A 23673-nucleotide genomic window follows, 5' to 3' on the forward strand; every position below is an offset into this window, starting at 1 on the left:
TCTGGCCCTAGGACTTTCGGCAGAATATCTAGGAAATTACTCTTTAATGATTAGGGCTACTGAAATTGGTAGGATACAAGTTTATTGTGTCTGATTGGTGTTATCTTAGCCACCAAAGGACATGGAGAGAGACATTAATGATTGGGCACTTGTACCAAGCTATACTGAAGCCACACATACCCCTGAACTTCTTAATTGCATGAAGCAATAAAATGTGATTTTGTGTTTATACTTGAGCCCAGTTTAAATTAGAGATCTGTCACTTGTAAATAAAAGGCACCAGGACCATTTCAATAATCAGCTATTGCCAGCGCATAGAAAGCGATTAAAAAATGGACCTCATTAGCTGCTACATCAGAAAGTTAAGTTGCTTACATAGAATGTGACTTGAGGTAAGACAAGGAGAAACAGCCCCACATCACCATTCTGCCCATTTTATGCCCCAGAATGTATCCTGGCTCCTGAATGATGCAAGCTAGTCAGTCCACTTCGCACGTTACTATCGTGAAATCATTTTCCTATCCCCTTTGCACCTGTATATAAATTACAAAGATGTAAGATTCGTAATGACGTCCCCATCTGCTTCATGTTCATGTTAATATAGGATCTTTTTTGCTAGAGATTTCATAATTTCACCGTGCTCCATTATCATGCTCATTTTCTGCTCATGAAAACACAAGGGTCATAGGCTACCTAATCATATATGTAATGTATTTACTTGTTTCATCAATGCCAGGAAAAAATACTTTAAAATAAAATTTCTTCTGAAGCTGCCATAAATCCATATGTAAATGATTCTAAGAATATTGTAATTTTATTGATGAGGAGCCCAGCAATTTATCTAATAGAAATTTGGCCAAGGACAAGTATTCACCCCAGTTTATTCTACAGATGACAGTTGTCTGAAACTGCTAGCCTATTCTATTCATCTACTGATCTTGAATCTACTCATGCATGTGATTACCATTATTTCTCCTAGCAAAACCTCCCGGCTTAGGAAACCTGGCTGTCAGTGTTTTGTAATAATGAAAGGAAGTCATGGGCGGATCTGCTCACAAATCCTCAGGAAACTCCGTGCTGCCTACGGTGCCCAGCAACATCATGAGCCAACATCCCAAACCTTCCTTCAAAGATAATGAAGCCAGTGATTTGTCCTAAATTACAGATTTTTTAAAAAATGTAGCTCCTTCCTTTGGCCACAACAACTTAAATCTCTTGCAAGCCTCTAGTCCAGGAGAGCATGCATAGGAGAGGAGGGAAGTTCATTTTTCTCTAAGAGACCTTGCTCAAGATTTTTCTCCAATGATCTCTGCTGGTTTCTTTATCGTCTAGTAAGCACTGTAAATGTTCCAGAGGGTCTGTGTGATCCCAGCATCTGGACTTCGTGGTGTCCTCATGAGCCTGGAAGACCAAGTTCTGTAAATCCCACTGAATAGACAGAGGAATAATGAGTCCACTTCTATTCACCTAACTTGGCACAAATAAACACAATATGCCTCCAGACCTTAGAAATGGGAGAAAAAAGCCAGAAAACTTCTAGCTAGGAAAAGAACTGCTTGAGACCAGAAAGGAATCCACTGAAATTTTACAAACGATATAAAAATAAAAATGGAACAAATATAGACCTGATTGAAGGCAGATTGTTGAGATATCATGATATTTGATATGACACAAAGTGAACTATTAAAGCTATGAATTTACTGGTAAATAGGGGCTGAGTCTATATACCAATATAATCATTCTCTGGTATTTCTAACACTCACTGTCTTCTTGCTAGAAAGCATTATTTTCAAAACTGAAAATCATTCCAGTGTTATAACAAAACAGATGTGCTATGAACAAACACTAGCCAGGCACTGAGAGGAAGCAGAGACCATCAGTTATGGCAGGTATGGCCTTCTCTGTTCAATATCAGAGGCACCCATTACATTTTAGTTGTTCACTAAGAGGAAAGAGGATCACAGACATACTAAATTTAAAAATAGAGATTATTTTAAAAATAGGTTGGTGATGGATTTCTCTGATTTACTGAAAATCCTATGGAAGCCAATAGACATGGCCCAGAATAAGATGCCAGAGGCCTTGATGGGTGAGTATAGTCTCTCTGGACCTTGTGTGAGGTTAGTTGAGCCTAACCAACAAAAACCAACTCAAGTGCCTTCAAGATATCACAGGAGGAAATTTACTTTACTTTCTAGCTGAAGATGTGTACTGGGATAATTATACCCATATGTTCTACTTTAAGGAAACTCAGTGTGTAAGCATTCAAACTCCCCAACGTGGGTAAGCCAGAATGGCCATCCACATTAGAAAATGATTCATGCTGTGTCTGTTTATAAATGCCACTGTGCAATCGTACATTCACACATATTTTAATTTAGATTAAAAGAAGAAATCTCCAAAGTTTTACTTCTATAGCAATTTCATAGCACATGATGCCCCTTACTAGTAGGCAACATCTCCATGTTTTCTTTTCTTAAAAAATCACTTTCCACATCATTTCACATAGAAATTTATCATTTTACATAGGAATTTATCAAGTTGATAAATTTTCCTTCCCTCAATAGTCTCTGGGATATTTATCATGAAGGGATGGTGGGAGGATCCATTTTTACAGAAAACACATTTTATGTATTTTTTCTTAAAAAATATACTTTTAAGTAATGGACATGAGGTTCAAGAAAGATTCAAGGAACAGCCTTTCCCAAAGTAAGCAATAGAATCATCTGTCTTTCTTTATTTGTTCCTAAAGAAAAAAAGAAAAACGAATTTACATAGAACTGTGTTATTTCTTCCACTGAACAATGAGACTCCCAGTCTCTGAGGTACTGAGTAGTGTGACTCTGTGACGTCACCATACCAAGGCATTTCTTTTTTATTTTTTTGAGACAAGCCCAAGAGACTGGCCTTTTTTGTTTGTTTGTGTTTTTGTTTTTTCAAGATAGAGTCTCACTCTAGTCCAGGCTGACCTGGAATTTACTATGTGGTCTCAGGATAGCCTTGGACGCTCGCTGTTCCTCCTACCTCTGCCTCTCGAGTTCTGGGATTAAAGGCGTGCGCCACCACGCCCGAGAAGAGAGTGAGAGTGGGAGCAAGTGAGGGGGGGAGAAAGAGAAAGAGAATTTGTGAGCCAGGGCCTCTAGCTACTGTAATTGAACTCTCAGTGCACATGTATGATCTTGTATGCTTTCTTTACCTTGCGCCTGGCTTATGTAGGAGCTGGAGAGTTGAACATGGGTCCTTAGGCTTCACAGGCAAGTGCCTTAACTGCTAAGCCATCCCTCCAAACCCTCCAGATATTTCTTTCATAAAGAAATGTCCTTATCCTGCAAATACATGTGAACATAGAACAGGAGTATCTTCTCTGTTTTCTTAGAGGTCTTTCTTCTTAAAGATAAGTAAGGCTTACCTGTGCAGATTTACAGAGGACTATAGCTGTTGTAAAAGAGATGAAAGCATGGGGCTGGAGAGATGGCTCAGTGGTTAAGGTGCTTGCCTACAAAGCCTAAGGACCTATGTTTGATTACTCAGTAAACCCACGTAAAGCCAGATGCACAAAGCGGTGCATGCATCTGGAGTTCGTTTGCAGTGGCTGGAGGCCCTGGCGTGCCTATTCTCTTTCTCTCTCTCTCTCCCATAAATAAATAAAATAAATAAACAAAATATTTTTTAAAAGAGGTAGAAGCAATATCTAGGCTTATGAACCTTTGTTTTCCTAAGAGCCACTGTTGAAGAATTAATAGAGATTGTATTATTTGAATTGAACATTGAAGATTTAATCATCAACTCGAATCCAAAACATTATCTTCATCACAATACAAACACACAATCTCTATTTCTGAATGTCACCTGCCCCTAGAGCTTCATTAGGGTTTAATTGGTTTATTTCATTGTACTAGTTGATCTCACAGTTGTCCATTAGTAAACAAGGGCATTTTCTGAGGTGAAACAGGAAGGTGACTTTTTAACCTTGTCTAGGCAAACTTTGAATTTACCTCAATTGCAACCACCATTTCTTTCTATGCTTAACTCTCACCACTGGTCCTGGTCAGTTGTCACTCTCCTTTGAGGGATGATTTCATGGAGACAACACATGACCTCATGCTTACATTATTACATATCCAGATGAAAGTTATAGGTAACATTAAGAGTCACTCTAATAATAGTGACCGCCGTGTTTCATAAGATGCAGACTTTCTCCCGCAGTCTATCACCTCCCAAGTCAGCCTTAGTCTTGGAACCGATGGTTCCTCAGAGTCACTGTTAACCATGGGGTGCCAGTAGGGTCCATAACATTGTCTTTGAACATGTGTGTTTTGTTATAACTCCTTGCTGTATTACCAGACACCTTCAATATCTTCATGTTTCAGTCTACGTATCATTTAAAGCCTCTCTTTAGCAAGCAAAGAGAAACCTGACTATTGTTTGAAAATCTTCCATCAGTACTGACAAGGCTCCCAAATTTCCGCTTGGGCTTATCCATGAACCCTGCCAACCTGGATAACAAGCACAAGCCATCCATCCTAACTGGATCCTTCATCCTCGCCATCCCCAAGGGATGTTGGGCCACAGTGGCTTGTTTGCACTTGAGTCAGAATCTCTCTTACTGTGGATGGCTCCTCCTCTTGGTGATCTTCCATCCTGGGCCCACTCCCTTCTCCTTGGGTATTAATTCCTGCTTGTCTGTTCTATATTCAGCAATGAGCCTAGCTGTGTATGGAGATCTTTTCCCCCTTAATGTAATAGTCCTGAATAATTTTTTTTTCCTTTTTAAACTACTGCCCAGCTCTGGTTTTTATTTGCCAACATCATCTGGCAAGATAAAAAATATTTCCAATAAGGGCTGGAGAGATGGCTTGGCAGTTGAGGTGCTTGCCTGCATAGCCTAAGGACCCATGTTTGACTCTCCAGATCCCATGTAAGCCAGATGTACAAAGGTGATACATGCCCACTAGGTGGTGCAAGCACCTGGAGTTTGATTGCAGTGGCTGAGGCCCTGGTGTGCCAATTGTCTCTGCCTCTCTCACTCTCTCTAAAATAAAATTAAAATTAAAAAAATATTTCCAACAGTATAGATATGCACGTGCTATGTGTGTCAACAGCTTTGAAAACCATCCCAGAGGCCATGCTAATGCACCCTTTGGGAACCTGATACACCCTCACTACTCCTCACAGCACAGAGAAGTTACAGCAAGGAAAACATGGACTTCCGAACATGAACTGATGAGTGAGTTGAATGATTCAGGCATTTAACAGTTGATATGTTTATAAGAGATGAATGTTAACATTTTATGTGTATATTAGCCCCAAGATCCCTTTCAGTAAACATAAAATAGAAATTCAAACACAACATGAAAACAGAATGTACCATGAGCCGTTGCTATTTTTTTCAACCAAGGATCCAGCTACGTAGCTCAAGCTGGTCTGACTGGCTATATACATCCCAGGCTGTCACCAAACTTGTGATCTTCATGCCTCACGCTCCCAAGTGCTGAGATCACAGGCATGTATCACTATGCCCAGCTAGTGTGTCTACATCCTTAGGTTTATTTCTTTATAGTGAGTTTCAGCTTGGAAGCCTCATGCCTGTGTGAAGGACAAGCCTGCAGGACACTTGAGATGATGCCCAACCTCCAGGCAAAGGGAAGTCCAGAGATGTCAACAGTGAACACAGGTGCAGTGGGCATCGCTGCCATATTTCTCTACTTCAGCCCCTCCCTGAAACAATATGAGAAGGTTGGCATGGCCCCTGCACAAGGATGACAAGCAAATTCATGAAGCGTTCTCTACTTTTTGAAGTAGACTTAAAACTCACCCGCTGATGGGCATACTGGCACCTGCCTTTTATCCCAGCACTAGGGAGGCAGAAGTAGGAGTATCACTGTGAGTTCAAGGCCACCCTGAGACTACATTGTGAATTCCAGGTCAGCCTGAGCTAGAGTGAGACACAACCTAAAAAAAAAAAAAAAAACCAACCAACCAACCAAACAAACAAAAAAAAAAAAACTCACCCCCCACAGCTCAGAGAATTTTGCAAAAGAGGGGGCAGAAAGATTGTAAGAGCCACAGGTTGAGACATCATGTCCAGAGGCATTCCCTCCCCCCCAAAATTAACTGACTGCTGCTCCCTCAATGTGTAAAACACTACCCCATGGGGAATACCTGCGACCCTACTGAGGAGCATCCCCAATGGAATGGGGGTAAGACTGAGGGAAAAGAGGGTGCCAACACATGATGTAACCATATGAAACATCTTGTTAATAATGATAATAATAATAAAAACATTAAAAATAATTTTTTAAGAAAAGAATATATTAGATATATGTCTTGTATATCTTCACAAGGTTAATGAAATTTGGGTTAATGATAAAGCGATAAGACAATGTGAAAAATTGGAAAAAAAAATAGAAACATTTTTATGACACTTTCTTCAAAAGGGAGAGGTTGATCTAGAATTAACTATGTAGTCTCAGGGTGGCCTGGAACTCACAGTGATCCTCCTACCTCTGCCTCCCAAGTGCTGGGATCAAAGGCGTGTGCCACCATACCCAGTGAAAACTGAGTTTTTGAAAAGGCGTGTTCAAAGTATATATATGTTTTTTTTCTTTTTTGTTTTTACTGAGAAACAAAATCTACACTTCAGGAAAGCTCTTCAGCACAGCCTGCATGATTTATCCCAACTGCATGTTTAGTCTCCTGCATACTAGTTGTCCAAGAAAATGCAGGCAGAGTATGCGTGGGTTAGAGGAAGAGCGTTCAGGTAGGTCCTGGCCTGCCTACCTCATTTGAGGCAGGGTGTCTCTCTCGGGAGCTCACGCTACTGTTGTTCCTTACCAAGCTCACTGTGAGCTTCCAGGAAATCCTCCTCTCTCCCCATTCCTGGGATTACAGAAGCCCTCCATGGATTTCAGCTTTTTATGTGCGAGGATTTAATTTCGATACTCGGCTTGAACAGTGAGGGATTTATGCACCAAGCCACCGCCCAGCCGTGTTTCTTTGCTTTTTGCAGCTTCTAGAAGTTGTCTGCATTTTTGACACATGACTCTATCACTGCTCTGGTCTTCACATTCCCTTCAGTGACACTGATCCTCCGGCCTCTCTTAGAAGGAACTCCGGGTTGGATGGTTTCATCTACATAGTCCAAGGTAGTCTCTCCAACTCAAGATCCTGCCTTCCTCACATCGCCAAAGACCCATTTACCACCTAAGGTAATCTGTTCATACGTTCAGGGCATTAGAACATGAGTGTCTTTGAGGAGTGAGTATTCTACCTACCAAGGCATCTCATGGATGGTAGAATAAAATCACATTATTTTTCCCCACTGTATTCCAGTGGCTAAGATACAACAAACAGAAGATCAATTATATTTTTTTGTTGCCCTACTTAAAAGTAGATAGCAAAACTTCTCCATGATTCACAAAATAGAATTGATGAATTTGAATACCTTTTTTCAGAAGCTTGGTATTACAAAAGCCTTTCTTGAGCTGGAGGGATGGCTTAGCAGTTAAGGCACTTGCCTGCAAAGCCAGGTTTGATTCCCCAGGACCCATGTTAACCAGATGCACAAGGGGGCTCACGTGTCTGGAGTTCGTTTGCAGTGGCTGGGGCAAGTAAATAAAAAAAAAAATATTTTTTTAATTTAAAAAAAAGCCTTTCTTTAGCAGATAGGTGAGAAACACTACATGTGCCAGGTGACCACAGAGGTCCACTCAGTGGTTCTCCGCTGGCCTTTGTCCCAGCCCTCCTCATAAGCACAGGGTGCTCTGGCCTTTCCCTCACTCTTCACATCCTCACCCTTCAGCCTCCTGGACATCTCGCCCTCCTGGACGTCCTCCAGCCTCTCCAGTGCTGCCTCCTGGCTTCCTTTCACGATGTCACTCCTCCAGCACTACAGTCTGTCCGGCATCCTTTTCCATCTCTTCCCTCCTTCCCTTCTACACGATCTCACCTGCTCCTGTGGCTTCAGCATTGTCCACTGCTGAGATTCCAAAGCGTTTCCCACCATGACTTTCCCCATAGCTCCAGAACCATACATTAGCTTGTGACTTGCCCAGATGCTTGATAGGATCTTAAGCTTAGAATGCCCTGGATAGAATATTTTATCCCTTCATCTCAAAATACATATCTCCCAGACCTCTGCACCTCAAGAAGTAACAGTGCCATCAGTCATTTACCATTCTTTTCTAGGTCCCATTTACCGGCAATTTCTATTAATTCTGATTCGGCCAAAGCCACAGCTCAAGTGCATGGATTTCCCACCATCTCCAGGCCTACCACTTAACCCACGCCTCCGTCATCCCTAGCAGTGATTATCTGCTAGCAGGTCTCTCTGCTTCCAGCCCTTCCTCCTACTTACACTTCTTCACTTGGAAGCTGATGGGGTCTGTTGGCCAATCTCTTGGGCTCCTTCTGCCTCTCGCCGGCTCCCTGTAGTATCCTCAGACTGAATAAGCATACTTACAGGGCAGAGCCTTAGCATAAGCTGTTTCTACTTCTAGAGTTCTTCCCTACCACCTCACACGGCTTGGAGCAGGTAATCCTTGGTATCGCCTCCTCAAAGATGCCTTTTCTATCCCTCCTCCCATTTAACACAGCCACCCTTCCATGGCACTCCATGGCATTGCCCCATATACGTGCTTGCTGGTGCTTCACACAACTTCCCCATTAAGTAGACACTTACGAAGAGAGAGACCTTGCCAGTCTTGTTTGCTGCTAGATATGCCTCACACAGTAGTTGGTTGCCTCATTGATCAAATGAGCACATGGTGTGATAAGACGACATCCCTAGGATTTTCTGACTACATGGACCTTTCTGACTGTTTTACTTTGCCACAGGCCAGTTTGGTGCCCAGACCACCAAGAATTCTGAGAAGTAGGTCATTCTGGGGAGTGACCTGGGGTGTAATGAGATGTCACCCATCTGCCTTTATCACAAAGTCTAGCCTGTGGGCCCAGCACCAGTGAGGTCTGATGCTATCTCATTGCTCAGTGCTGGTAATAGGTGAGTTATAACGGCAGCTTATAGATACTGTAAGTCCTCAGTTTCCTAAACAGCAGGAGGACCCTGACTCGGCACTTTGAACACAAGTACAATGTTCCTCCTTACAGCCCAAGGAGCGTGGAAAAGACTGGAATGTTTCAGAAGTTTTGTCCAAGTTTGATTATGAGCTCCATAAGGCTAACTTTAATGACTATCAGTAAACTGCAGGCATGAATCACTGCTAAGGAACTGCATAGACAGATGAGCGGGCATTCGAAGCTCAGTCCTGGCTCCTTGTTTCCTCAAAGTTATGACAGACACATGCTGTGCTAACTAAAGTCCAACGATGACTTGTCCTCTTTCGTTCCTAGGAGGAATCAAAACTTTAGGGACTTTGAAGTATAATTTTCCCCTTCATGTAGATTAGTGATTCTCAACAGTGGGTGAGTTTGCCTCTCAGGGAATATTTAGCCATGTTTGGAGATGACTTTTAGTTTTCACAAAGGTGTGGGTAGGTACATACAATATGTAAGGCCAGGAATACTAATAAACATCCCATAATACACTGGACAATGAGCCCTCACCTCAAATTATCCTGTACAAAGTACCAATAGTGCTGAGGCCAAGAAAACCGATTTATACTAAAATATGGTTTGTTTTCTCTAATTTGGCTTTAATTTGTGAATATAAGAAGAAGAGACGCAGTTCCCTGTACTAGCGAACCAGCTGGCTGATGGTTTCTCTTGCAAGTAATTTTTATACAGAACAGTTTACCTAAGCCCTCATTTCCTTTTGAATTTAGTGCCAGTGCTATGCTATGGAATATTCTGCTGGCTATCTTCTTCTAGCCATTTTCCTTTCCTCTAAGTAATTTCCCTTTCCCTTCAGAGTGTTATAAGGCTTACTTTCACCATATTAAAATCTTCAAGTACATATTCTTTTGGAAGTTTAATATCACCAAAGTCACAAGGCCATTTACAAGGATTACTTTTACAGGCCTTTCATGGTTACTATTAAATAAATTATATGTTCAGTGTACTGGAGAATCAGGGAAGATATAAATGTAAAATTCCTGCCTTTAAGTGTTTGTAATATCCTGCTAGGCCCAATAAACTGAGACTTGAGAGAGTACTTCAGTGTGACAAGAGTAGTCAGGTCTCGGGCTGGAGAGATAGCTTAGTGGTTAAGCGCTTGCCTGTGAAGCCTAAGGACCCCGGTTTGAGGCTCTGTTCTCCAGGTCCCACGTTAGCCAGATGCACAAGGGGGCCCACACGTCTGGAGTTTGTTTGCAGAGGCTGGAAGCCCTGGCGCACCCATTCTCTCTCTCCCTCTATCTGTCTTTCTCTCTGTGTCTGTCGTTCTCAAATAAATTAAAAAAAAAAAAAAGAGTAGTCAAGTCTCATGGGGAGAAGTATCCACAAGGGAGACTTTCAGGATAAGATCTAGGGACAACCCAAAAGTCTTTCCCACTGCTAAAGGGCTGAGGCCTTGCTGGCAATGGGGTCCATGGTATTGCTCATTTTGCACCTGAAGTTAATAGGTAGAGCACCACAGAGCAGGAGGGAGCCTCCAGGGACCACCACCAGTGCTGGGCTGCCGTGTTGTCAACTCGGAGCTTACTCCAGTGGTGTGAACCTAGGTGGATTGCAGCCTTTGATTTACTATTCTAGCACTAAAAACTTTTAAAAAATACTTTTTTATTTTTATTATTTATTTATTTACTTGAGAGCAACAGAGAGAGAGAGAGAGAATGGGTGCACCAGGGCCTCCAGCCACTGCAAACGAGCTCCAGATGCATGCAACAACTTGTGCATCTGGCTATCGTGGGACCTGGGGAACCGAGCCTCGAACCAGAGTCCTTAGGCTTCACAGGCGAGCGGTTAAGTGCTAAGCCATCTCTCCAGCCCCCAAAACTTTTTTTTTTCAATTGCTGAGAACATAAAAGTATTTAGCTTCCAGCTCAAGAATGGCTAAGCTCTTGGAAACATGGTTCTGACAAATGGCAGGGAGCAGGTGGCATTTACTGCCACTGTGCAGAAGAGATGCCCTGCTGAGAGGTCACCTTACATGTGCCATGGCCACACATGGCTATTGTAACACAACTACACTGATTGTGTGGTTTCAATAATAAAAATGAATTATCTTGCAGTTCTGGTGCCAGAAATCCAAGACAAAGGTGTCAATATAGTCATCTCCTCCCATGGGCTGTGAGAACCAGTCCGTTCCATGCATTTATCCTAAATTCTGCTGGTATGTTGGCAACCTATGATGTTTGTATAGAAGCATCACCCTAATTTTTGCCTTAATTTTTACATGACATTCCATTTGTATATCTGTGTCCAGTTTTGTTTTGTTTTTTGTTGTTGTTTTGTTTTGTTTTTTCAAGGTAGGGTCTCCCTCTGGCCCAGGCTGACCTAGAATTCACTATGGAGTCTCAGGGTGGCCTCAAACTCACAGTGATCCTCCTACCTCTGCCTCCCCAGTGCTGGGATTAAAGGCATGCACCACCACCCCTGGCTAAGTTTTTTTTTTTTTTTTTTAATAGGGACTTTTTATAGATCCTTAAGGTCAGATTCTATTAGTTTGCTACTCTGCTCCATCCAGCAGGATCTCATCTCAGCAGATTAGGACATAGACAACCATGTTTCCAAATCCACTCATGTTCTAGAGTACTGGGCGTCAGGAGAGCTTTGACATATGAATAGAGAAGAAACATAATTCAACCCACAGCAGGAAGCTGGTAAATCAGGAAAGGACCCCCTGAGCTTCCTGTATTCTCTAATTTAAAAAACAGAGGATTCCCCAAATGCATATGTGGGGATTTAAATGTAAAATGTCCTGCATAACCTCACATGTTTTGAAGTCATGGTCCTCAGCTGATGCCAGTTTGGGAGTTGTGGCATCTTTGGGAGGTGGAGCCTTGCTGGAAGTGGTGAGTCGCTGGAGGAGGAGCTCGGGGTTTCTTAGTCCAGCCCTCTGGCTCAGAGCTAGCTCATGCGGACCACTGCCTTCCTGCTGCTGTGACAATATGTGATGCTGCCTACTCTTCCATGCCTTCCCTGCTGTGATGCAGCTTCCCCTGTAAGCCAAGAAAACTCTCTTCTTGCACACGCAGCTTCTGCTCAGGTGTTTTGTCCCAGCAGCAGGAAGGTAACTGCTAGAGCCTCTAAACCAGAGGATATCCCATGCTGTGCCATCCTTCTTGACTCTATTCTCCATGGTGGTCTCTACTGTTCAAGCGATGGCAGGTGTGATTCCTCATGGCTTCCCTCCAGCTGTTCTAGAAATGTCTCTCTCCATTGGCAGCCCCACTGCCCATTCAGTGTGTTCTCTGGACCCATCTGAAAGACTGTCAATTGTGAACCGTCTCTCCTTATGTATCTATTCCCTTCCCAACCTTCCTCTGGGAGACAGGGTCTCACTCTCATCCAGGCTAGCTTTGAACTCCAAGTGATTCCCCTACCTTAGCCTCCTGAGTGCTGGGATTAAAGGCGTACATCACCACCCCCAGCTTCCCCTTTCTTTACAACATGAAAACAAAGTGAAATGATAAGTAAACAAATTATAAGTAACCCCTTCCTAAGACTGTGTGTTATTCATCAAGTAAGTGGGTGCTTTGTTTGAGAAAGAGAAAGCACCGTACCAAATGCCATGGAAGGAGCAAGACAGGCAGGCTGTCTTTCTGTGCTGTGGAGTAGACTGCCAAAAAATGTAGTGTTCCAGCAAAACCCAGTCCCAGTGTGAGAAGAATGTCTCACAGACTCATTCTGACAGTCAGAGGAGAACGTGCCTATGATACATCAACAAAGTACCCGACACAGTACATGCCCAGCAAGAAGCTGTTATGATTAGGGTTTTGGAACCACGGGCAAGTTGCTCTTCTCCCGGGCAACTCCACCTTTCCTCTCCAAAATAAAGACCCTTGTTGTCATCTGGTGTCATCTGATAAGAGTTTTGGGAAAGTTAAGGTCCATTAAGTACACTGAGAGTCTCAGATGCAAGCTTCTCTCGGAAATGAAAATACACTGTTTTTCAGAGAAGCAGTTTGCTATGATTTAATGTAAAATATTTGTTTTCCTGATATTTTATTAATAAAACTGGTGCCAAACATGTAAGCTTTCAAATGTTCCAATTCATTATTTTAAGTGCCTCTTTATCAAGTGGAAACATCTGTGTTGAAATGACTCTGATTCAGTGCTTGTCACAGTGACAGTAGTATTTGTCAGGTCTATGATAAATTTCTTTCCATGTTTGCATATATTTGAGATGCTCAACAATTAATTAGAGAACAAAGAAGCCCATGTTGTAAAAACAAGATAGCAGAGAGGAAGGAGTAGAGTAGCTTTGTCTCTCTTGGACTCCAGGGGATTTTCTGGTGCTTTTGGTCTTCAATTTTAAATGCAAGGACCTAGCACTAATTCCCAACATGAGCAACAATTCCTAAACTGAGATCTGGTTTAATGGCATTGGCTTTAACATATGGCTTTGGCTGTCTGCATTTCTTTATAGACATTCTAAGTATCTTCAAGCCTGACTCAGTGGGCAAGGTTTCATAAATATATGGATATCATCTTGTCCTGACAACCCCAGCCCCAAATACTACAAGAAAAGATCGATCAAAACAATAATACCACCAGACGTGGTGGCACACACCTTTAATCCCAGCACTCAGGAGGCAGAGGTAGGAGAACCACCATGAGTTTGAAGCCACCCTGAGACTACATAGTAAATTCCAGGTCAGCCTGGGCTAGAGTGAGACCCTACCTCGCAAAACCAAACAAGTGGACTAACTCCACTATGCATGACCCATATACCTCAACAAGGAGGGGGTAGGACATGGATGAGCCTAACAATGGTACCAACTTGACTTTATTCACCGAGTACAAAACTACTTAATAAAAAAATTATTAAAAAACAAACAATCAAACAAAATAATATAAAATAACACTTTCTATGTTGCCTACCACACTCTCATATACTTACAACGAATAGTGAATGGATTCCATTCATTTCTACCCCTGTTCTCACATTTGAACACACAGGGCATAGATTTAGAAACAGAGCCTTCAAGTAGGAAGAGATCAGCAAAATCTTTTTTCCAGGAAAGGAGTGAAAAGACAGGAAAGGCCTAGCTTGTGGTGGTCCTCACCCAGGAGCCCTGGAGAAGGGCCTTAAAAGTCAGAAGGGTGGAACTGGGGAGATGGCACACTGTGTAAAGAGCTTTCTGCAAAGGGACAAGGACCCAGGTTTCCAAGCCCAGCAATCGTGTAAATGCTGGTTATGATGGTGCGCGCCTATCATCTCTGCACTCAGGAGACGGAGGTAGGACGATCCCTGAGGATAAGCTTGCTAGCTAGTCTAGCCAAACTGGTGAGCTCCAGGTTCAATGAGAGACCTTGTCTCAATAAATAAGGTAGAAAGCAAGCATGGTGGCGCACAACTTTTTTTAAAAAAGTTTTATTTATTTGAGAGCAACAGATAGGAAGAGGAAGAGAGAGAGAGGGAGGGAGAGAATGGACATGCCAGGGCCTCCAGCCACTGCAAACAAACTCCAGATACATGCGCCCCCTTGTGTATCTGGCTAACATGGGTCCTGGGGAATCAAGCCTCAAACCAGGGTCCTGAGGCTTCACAGGCAAGCGCTTAACCACTAAGCCATCTCTCCAACCCGGTGGTGGACACCTTTAATCCCAGTACTTGGGAGGCAGAGGTAGGAGTTTGAGGCCACCCTGAGACTACATAGTGAATTCCAGGTCATCCTGGGCTAAAGTGAGACCCTACCTTGAAAAACAACAACAACAACAACAACAAAAAGGTAGAAAGCAATTACAGATACCTAGCATCAACCTCTGGCCTCTACATATATGTGCACACACATGCCTACATAAAATTGCAAACACACAATCCCTGGACACAAGTCAGGTGTGCCAGGGTAGCATCTCCAAGGTCTCCATCATAGTATGTGATCTCCTATAGTGGCTGCAACTCTTGCTACGCGTGCAGCAGCTGGTGTCCAATAACAACACTGGTTAATGCTACTAAGTTAGTGACTGAAGTGCTTTTATTTAGCCTTTCCATTTGACCAATGAGGCTCAAAGGGAATTATTCAAAGTCTCACAGCTGGTAAGTGGCAGTCAGGATTTGACCCTGAGTAACCTGACTCCAGAGGCTGAGTATTTATCCATCACATTATTTCTTCTATAAATCAAAAAGTACATGGCTGAGGGGTAGACCTCAGCTTTAATCATCATTATGGACAGAAATTAAGGGATTTTTTAAAAAATCAGTGATAAGTTATAATTAATGTCTTGGTTTAATAAATTTGTCCAGTCAGAATGAAGCTAAAGTGTTTTGGCAATGCATTCCTTTTTTTATGTGTGTATAGTATGCATGTGCGTATGTATGTTCACATGTGTGTGTATGCATGTACAAATGTGTGTGTATGTAGGCCAGAGGTTGATGATGGAGGTCTTTCTCTATCTTCTCCACCTTACTTTTTTTTTCTGGTTCAAATCAATGGTTTTATTTCCATGTTTAACACTAGGAGTCCAAAACAGACTGATGTCCATGGGCATAGCTTAAACGTAACAAAGAGAAACTATGTACACCGAGGAAAGGAAAAGAAAGAGACTTTGTTCATACCAACCTTTTCCTGTTTTGAAGAACTTAAGATGCAGTAATATAAATCTTAGGACCTCATAAGTCGTCTTTATGGAGAAAACATAATTTTTTTAAATGGGTGTCACCATATTACTGGTGAACTGGCTGCATGGTAGCCCTGGCTCCTTGAAGTCTGGCTATCATTAGAAAGTAGTAAGAGTATGTCCACGAGGCCCAGAGGGAACTCAACGGCTGAAATATCCCAGGAAAGAGTAGACGCCACATATCACAATGATGAGTTAGTGCTCCTACCTAATTTGAGTCCATGTAGAAAATTATTACTCTCAAACCAAGTTGAAGTAAGTCAAACAGTTGAAAAGTCAGAACACATAAAACTTTCTTTTCACATATTGGAGGGACACTCCTTCAGCCCCATTTAAAGTGAATTCTATGCTGAGTCCCTGCTCCTTCAGAAGGACAAACTGAAGGTCAGTTATTGCTAGCAAAGCCCTAAATAGCCCCTTTCCCACACTGAAGATGTTTCACACAAAAGGTTATCAGTTTGGAGCCCTCTGAGGAGATAGTGTGGAGGTGAAGGCAGGCTGGCACTCAAGGCCTGTCCTCTATGACCCACCCCATGTCTGATGTCCTCTGGAGCAATCTGGATCACCTCACTGCCTCGGAGAGCACCAAAGCCACACCTATAGAGTGGGGAGAAGAGGCACCATGCTTTGCCAACCAAAACCTGGGGAGCAGTCAAAAGCCCAGATGATCTAATCCCAACTCACCAGAAGAGCAGCTTTGGAAGCAAGTATCTACTGGAGGGAAGGGTGTGAGAAAGTCAGGGCAGTGCCAGGTCAGGTGGGCCAACATCTCTGAAACAGGGCAACAGTGACTTGGGCAAAAGCATGGAAGTGAGCAGCTGATAAGGTCACTATTACTGCCACCACCTCCCAGTATCTATGCTTGGGCAGACATTAGGCAGTGGGAACTGAGGGCTGGAGGGCAACACAAGATGATCTTATGAGGAGAAAGAGGACATGTGTCTGGTACACTATTGGCCTTAAATGTCCTGTGCCAGGCAAAGAACTTTGGAGTATGGGTAGGGCTCCTGAGAACAAAGTGAACAGAGATGGGGTGGGACAGGCACTGCTCCACAGGTGGCACTAGGTTCTGAGGACACCAGCAGTGCTACGTCTCCTAGGTTGTTGAAAGAATGGGGGGTTGATTGCACTTTATCACTTTTAGGACATAAGGGCCCTGCAGAGGTTCTCTTGACTTGCAGAAAGCATTGCACATCAATGGTAAGGTGCAGGTGGAATCACAGGTCACCTCTGACTCTTAAGGGAAAAATACCGTACAGTGGCTGGGCTTTCCAGGGGCAGCTCCTGCACTAGGACACTTGAGCTGGGTGGACCGTATCTGGACAGGTGACTGTATGGTAGGCAGAAGAGTTGATCTTCCACCCAGAAGAGTTGGGGCAAACTTTCCCAACAAGGAAACTTCTTGGCAAACATGTAGGCTCCACGAAGAGGCTGGGGCCATGATACGATGCTCAACTCCATGGTGTCTGACTCTTTTGCTCTTACTTGGAGACAAGACCACCCAGAGGAACAGAAATGCAGAGCTGGCCTGGAGAGGATGCCTGGATTCAACTCCTTAATATCAAACTGGAGATAACAAAAGAATCAAAGGGGTTTATCAACATCAGATGTTGGCTCTGAAACAGTCTTTATGAGCTCCAGAAATTGGAGGCAGATACCACGAGGAGAGGCCAGCCCAGCTGTCTGCCCATTGTCTCTCCTGAGCAGCTCTGAACAGTTCATATATAAATGGGGTGGTACCACTTATAGTTGATCTTTTTCCTACAAGTTGGACAATTCTTAAGGGAATCATGGAGGCACTGGCTACAGAAGACGTGGCCACATTCTGTAGAAACAATGGGACGCCCATTCTGTACAATCTCAGAGTATCCATCCATGCATATCGGACAACTAACAGTGCCCAAGGGCCTGAGTCCTGTAGCTCCCTCATCCCTGGTGCTTTAGGGAGTATGGGTAGTCACATAAACATCTCTGTCCCTAGATAGTTCATCATCATTGCTGCTCACCACACAGCTGTCAGCATGGTCTTGGTGCAGCTGCTTTGCATTCCTTCTTGGCCTTCTCCTTTCTTCAACAAACACAACAGAATCATTGTGAGTCAGGTCAACAACCACAGGCTCTAGAGATTCACAGGTGAGGTCCACAATTTCATCTCTAGCAGTTTCCACAAGTTCTATGGGTTCTGCTTCCAAGGACATCTCTGGGGTTGAAGCTACTTCCCAAGTTTGCTTCTGAGTTTACCTAGAACTTACTGTTCCACCATGATGCTTTATTTGAGGATTTCTTGTACTCATTGTGTTCTTTGGCTCCAATCTTCAAATCTTGGAGCTGGTTTGGACTGGGAGGCACCACAACACGCTGAAGCGAAGACGGACCTTCCTAAGACGCTAGACCTGCTCTAGCAGGACTCCACCACCTCAAAGTTCCACCTTATTTTTGAGAAAGGATCTCCCATTGAACCTGGAGTTCCTGAGTTCAGTCAGACCAGCTAGCCAGCAATTCCTGAGGACCCTTTTCCTTCTACCTCTCAAGTGCTGGGGACAGGCATACCCTGCTACATTCAGCTTTTATGTGGGTTCTAGATGAACGAGGTGTCCCCATCAATCCGTGTGTTCTGAATGCTTTATCCCCAGCTGGTGACAATTTAGGAACTGGAGTCTCCTGGAGGCAGTGTATTTTGGAAGCAGGTTTATGGGTGTTATGCCCAGCTTCTCCTTGCCAGTGTTTGGCACACTCTCCTGCTGCTATTGTCTACTGGATATTGGCCAGGAGGTGACATCAAGCTTCTGCCCATGCCACAGTTTCTCCTTCCATCATGGAGCTTCCCCTGAAGTCTGTAAGCCAAAATAATAACTCCTTACACCAGTTGCTTTTGGTTTGGTGTTTTCTGCCAGCAACATGAAGCTAACTGCAACACTAGGGAATCTGAACTTAGGTCCCCATGACTGCACAGCAAGCATTTACCACTGAGCAAATTCTCAACTTATGCAGACATGTGTCGTCCCGGTGTTCACATTCTTGTAGGTCCCTACCACATCTATATGACCAATAGAGTATAGTAGAAATGATAGTGTGTCACTTTTGAGATTAGGTGATACTATACATTTGCTTTCATTGCTTTTGATTTTTTTAAGTATATTTTTTATTTATTTGACAGAAAGAGGGAGAGAGAAGAGAGAGAATGGGTACACCAGGTCCTCCAGCCACTGCAAATGAACTCCAGACACACACGCACACCCTTGTGCACCTGGCTTACGTGGGTCCTGGAGAATTGAACCAGGGTCCTTTGGCTTTGTAGGCAAATGCCTTAATGGCTAAGCCATCTCTCCAGCCTCGCTTTTGATTTTTCTTGTCAGAATGTTTGCTCTGGGCAAGGCCAGCTGCCATACTGTGACCTTCTAGTGAGAGTACTATGTGAAAAACCAGCAGCTCTCTCCTACCAAGATATTAAAATGGGCCTTCCAGACTAATCAGGCCTTCAAACTCTCTGACTACAACCTCTCTGACTGATCTGAAGCCAAAACCATCAAATTAAATCATTTCCACATGCCTGTCTCAGAAACTATGTGAAATCATAACTATGTATAGCTGCAAGCTGTATGTCTTGTACTAATTTTGGTATGTGGCCATATAGCCATGGAGAACTGCATGGATTTGAATATAAAAGCTGTTCCGTACACCCATGTTTTTGGATACTTTATCCCCAGTTAGTGGTGCTGTTCTGGAAGGTTGTGGAACCTGTAAGAGGTGCAGCCTTACTGGAGGAAGCATGTCATTGGAGGCAGGCCTTGAGATATTATGGCTCCGCCCTGTTTGGTGTTCTCTCTCATTACTTCCTCCCTGTGGATATGAAGATGTGATTCTGGCCATTGGCTCCTGCCATGTTTCTCCCCCACCATGATGGACACTTCCTTTTGAAATGCTCAGCCCACAATTAACCTTTGTCTTCCTTAAGGTACTCCCCGTTGTGCATTTTGTCCCAACAATCAGAAAGTAACTGTTATACCAGCATATCAGTTGATTAATACTTGCCAGTGTGGACTTTAGTATCTTTGCACTATAAATGGGCTCAAGTGTAGGTTTCATCCAGAATTAAATTGGGCAGATCAGCCCTATCACGGGGTGAAAAGAGTTACAGAACATTCGAGTAGGCTTTTCAAGCCCTTCATTTCTACACTCAGGTCCACAGAATGACATAGTTTCTCCATGGTCACCCAATCAATGTCAAAGTCTTTGCTGCTTCAGGCACCTCTAAATCGATCAAGGGCTCCTGGGGTGCACAGTTAATCATTGGGATCACAGGCTAATGAGCAACCTTGCTCAAGAACTGGATGGAGCTTGCTACCCTTGCTGGCCTTACCAATTCTGCATGAGCCTCGTGCTGATGGACCATGCCTACGCTTAAGGTTCCAGGACATGTTTCATTATATTCCCAAGTCAGCCTCAAGAATTCAGACATGTCACCCAACATTACTGACTTTTTGGTTGTATTTTCACCTCTTTTAGACTTTCTAATGTGGGCTTGGCAATAAAATGGTTTTTAGCCAGTCAGTAACTGTAGCAGCAATGAAGCTGCATGAATCAATGCCAATCCTTCTGAGGAGAGAAGTTAGTCACCTCAAAGATTTGCATCAGGACCTCAGGCTGTTAGCTGAAGAATGACAAACAATACAGGCCCACAGGTCAGGTTCCTCACATAGCAGGGCAAAAAGGGCCCTAAATGCCAAAACTGGGATTCTCAAGCTCCAGAAAACACCAGACTCTTCTGGAAGTCTTGTTAAAAAACATTTTGCTTGGGCTGGAGAGATGGCTTAGCGGTTAAGCTCTTGCCTGTGAAGCCTAAGGACCCCGGCTCGAGGCTTGATTCCCCAGGACCCACGTTAGCCAGATGCACACGTCTGGAGTTCATTTGAAGTGGCTGGAGGCCCTGGCGTGCCCATTCTGTCTCTATCTGTCTCTTTCCCTCTCTCTCTGTCACTCTCAAATAAATAAATAAATAATGAATTTAAAAATATTAAAAAAAAATCATTTTGCTGTGTTCAATTCTCTAAGCTCTTGGTTCCGAATATACAGAATTAGGTCTGGTAACTTGCATTCTACCAAGTTCCCAGAAGCCAGGGATGCAGCTCAGTGGTATAGCATAAGCATTCATGCCTAAAGTGCTGGATTTCATTCCCAGCACTACAAAACAAACAAACAAACAAACAACAGCAACAAAATACAAGATTGACTGCACACTGGGAACCCTACTCTGAACACAGAGGACAAGGGTCATGTTAGGAAGAAGTAAGACCTGTGATGACCTGCAAAATGTGTTCATGACTTAACATTGTAAACATTGTGCAAGAAAGTAGGTGGCTGACAACCTGTCCTAGTACAAATTCACTCTTTGAGGACTCCATATCACACGAAAGTTTTATGACTTGGATTTAGCCTTTGATTCTCCCTAACAACCCTTTCCAAGATGATATACAGAATTAATTATTATGGCATTTTACTTCCTACTGTCCCCTGGAAACAGGTGGACATTACAACCTGGGAAAGTGTTATCCTGGGCCACCCAGGCAAAGCTATCATTGAGAAATCAAAACTGGCAGCTCACAGCCATTGCATAATCCACAAACATGGTTCATTTGACCTGAAGACTGTTTGCATTTTTTAAAAATTGGTTGTCATCATTTGACATATAGAAAATTTCACATAAAAGTTTAGATGTTCACTTTCATTGAAAAAAATTCTCTTAGCAATACAACAATGTGAATACAGTAGAATGCCTAATAAACCCTGATGGAAAAATTCATGGCTACAAACTATGAGAAGGAGGATGACTAAGTATTGCCCATGACCTCCAGATGCATTTACTAGCCATCACAGATTACTGATGGCCACCCAGCTTCTAGTGAGAGAGGCACGGTGAATGCACATTTAGGTCAGCGTGAGGTTCAGTGAGTACATTAACTGTGGTTTTAAAATTCCTAAAGAACGAATGACTGTGTCCAAGGGTATTACCTTCTCCCTTACCATGATAAATGTCCATTTAGAATGTGGCGTTGGGAGGGATATGGAGTACCAGACAGCCTAGTTCTGAACCCTGGATGACACAAGATGCAGAGTAAATCTGCCCCTCCCTCCCTGAGTGACACCAGCTTGTAACAGCCATCTGGTGGTGCTTCCATGAAAACCAGGCTTTCTGGCCTCCAGGCCTGTCCCATTGACCTGACGGTATTAGACCACAGGTGGAAACATGGGCTTGAGAACATCCTAACCAAGCCATGACAGTAAGAAGTGACACTGGCTTTGCTGAAATTTGGGTCATGTGATCCCATTCCACAGTATGCTGATTCAACCATGTGATTCGACATCAAAGTAGGGCTGAACCCTGTGAGGATCCTCTTCAATTTTTCTCTTTCTCACATTTGTCCCACGTTTGTCACACTACACCTCCCCCCATGCTCCACCACTCCCTTATTAAAGTCTGAAACACAGGCTTATAGAGGAAAAGATATCTGCCTGAAGGGGGAACATTTCATTCTGTAAGTCAGTCTTGCAGAGTCTACTCAGACTCATCCCATCATCCTCCAGGTCTGGTTAACATGCCCATGACTGTAACTTTTTTAACAATAAAATTGCTTGACATTTATTGAGCAAGGTATGCAATTGTGGGCCAGGCACATATGTATCCTATATATATTTAAACATCTTCATATAATCCTGTATGAAGTAAGCACCATTATAATCTCAATCTTAAGCATGAGGAAATCAACTCAGCAGTGTCAAATACTCCTTTAAGGTCACCCAATATGAATTGGCAAAGCCAAGATTTAAAATTGATTCATCTAATTCCAGAATTGCAGAGTGACCAAATATACTAAGTTATTTCTTAAGAGACAGCTGAAGAAAAGCTATTTGTTACGCACTCATCAGTCTCTGTATGCCGATGGGTGAGCTGAGATATTGAACTTGGTTTTGGGTATTTTCAAGGTGACAAACTCTTACAGCCTGTGGTTTGCATGGTGCATGCTTTGATCTTTGGCCACCATCTAGCCCACAGTGAAGCCTGATGACCTCCTAAAGAAGTTCCCAACAGATTTTAGACAGGAGAGTTAAAGAGTTTCTTCATATTTGATTATGGTGAAGTTGGAAGGTTGATTGGAGCAAACTCAAAGCACTATCCATGTCAGTGACCAGACAAGGTCGGAAGTCCTGAAGATCCTGGTATCCCCTCTGCTACCTGGTCGTCAATCCAGAACAGGAAAGAAAGGTCTTTATGGCTACAGCGATGCTCTGCTGCATGTCAGGTACACTATAGATACTGGCTTTACCTCTCCTTGCCCTAATCCCATCCTCCATGTCTATATATTTTTTTGTTCCCCTAAATCAGTGTTGCTTTGGTTCCTGTCTTGTTTATAAATGAAGATAGAAACCACCTGGAAGTGTCAAGCAGTGGGAGCTTACCAGTCCTAGTCCTGTGCTTCTTTCCAAGTTTGGCTCCTTGGGAACAGACTGTGTGACAGTATAAAAAGCCACCCTGCACACTTAGGTTTGCACCTAGAGCTCTGGGTCATTGTAGCAGGAAGGATTGGTAACTTTTGTGGTTTTGTTTCCATCACACACAAAAAAGCCTTTACTGACTATGAGAACACTAAGTCTGACTTCTGGTGGTCCCTGCCCTGAAGATGGTCGAATAAAATCTTTTTTCTCACTTGACAAAAAAGGTTAATGCTCTTTCCAACATCAAATATATTACATCCATTTTTTTTTTTTAGTTAAAATCTCCAAATAAGAGAGCTTTCTACATGCCTTTTTAAGAATTGGAAATAAATAAAAGTATTTTATGTAACTGAATAACAAATATCCGTATTTGGATCTTTTCCTAGTATGATCAGAAAAGCAGAGTTGTAGAGTCATGGGTGTTTTTCCCCCCACTTAGTTTGATGGTGAAGTAAACCACTGGCAAAGTAGAGTCCTCACCACACTGCCCCTTCCTGC

The 23673-nt window shown here is 43.1% G+C and overlaps 1 protein-coding gene and 2 pseudogenes across 1 annotated transcript in view; 1 reads left to right on the forward strand and 2 right to left on the reverse strand.

Moving 5' to 3' along the window:
• Slc35f4 (solute carrier family 35 member F4) overlaps nucleotides 1-23673 on the reverse strand; it is a 260362-nt gene that overhangs the window by 66477 nt on the left and 170212 nt on the right. The gene's annotated exons all lie outside the window — the stretch shown is intronic.
• On the forward strand, nucleotides 5717-5794 carry LOC123462554 (annotated as a pseudogene).
• Nucleotides 17403-17978, reverse strand: LOC101607284 (annotated as a pseudogene).

This window comes from Jaculus jaculus, chromosome 7, assembly GCF_020740685.1.
Source record: "Jaculus jaculus isolate mJacJac1 chromosome 7, mJacJac1.mat.Y.cur, whole genome shotgun sequence".
NCBI lineage: Eukaryota > Metazoa > Chordata > Mammalia > Rodentia > Dipodidae > Jaculus > Jaculus jaculus.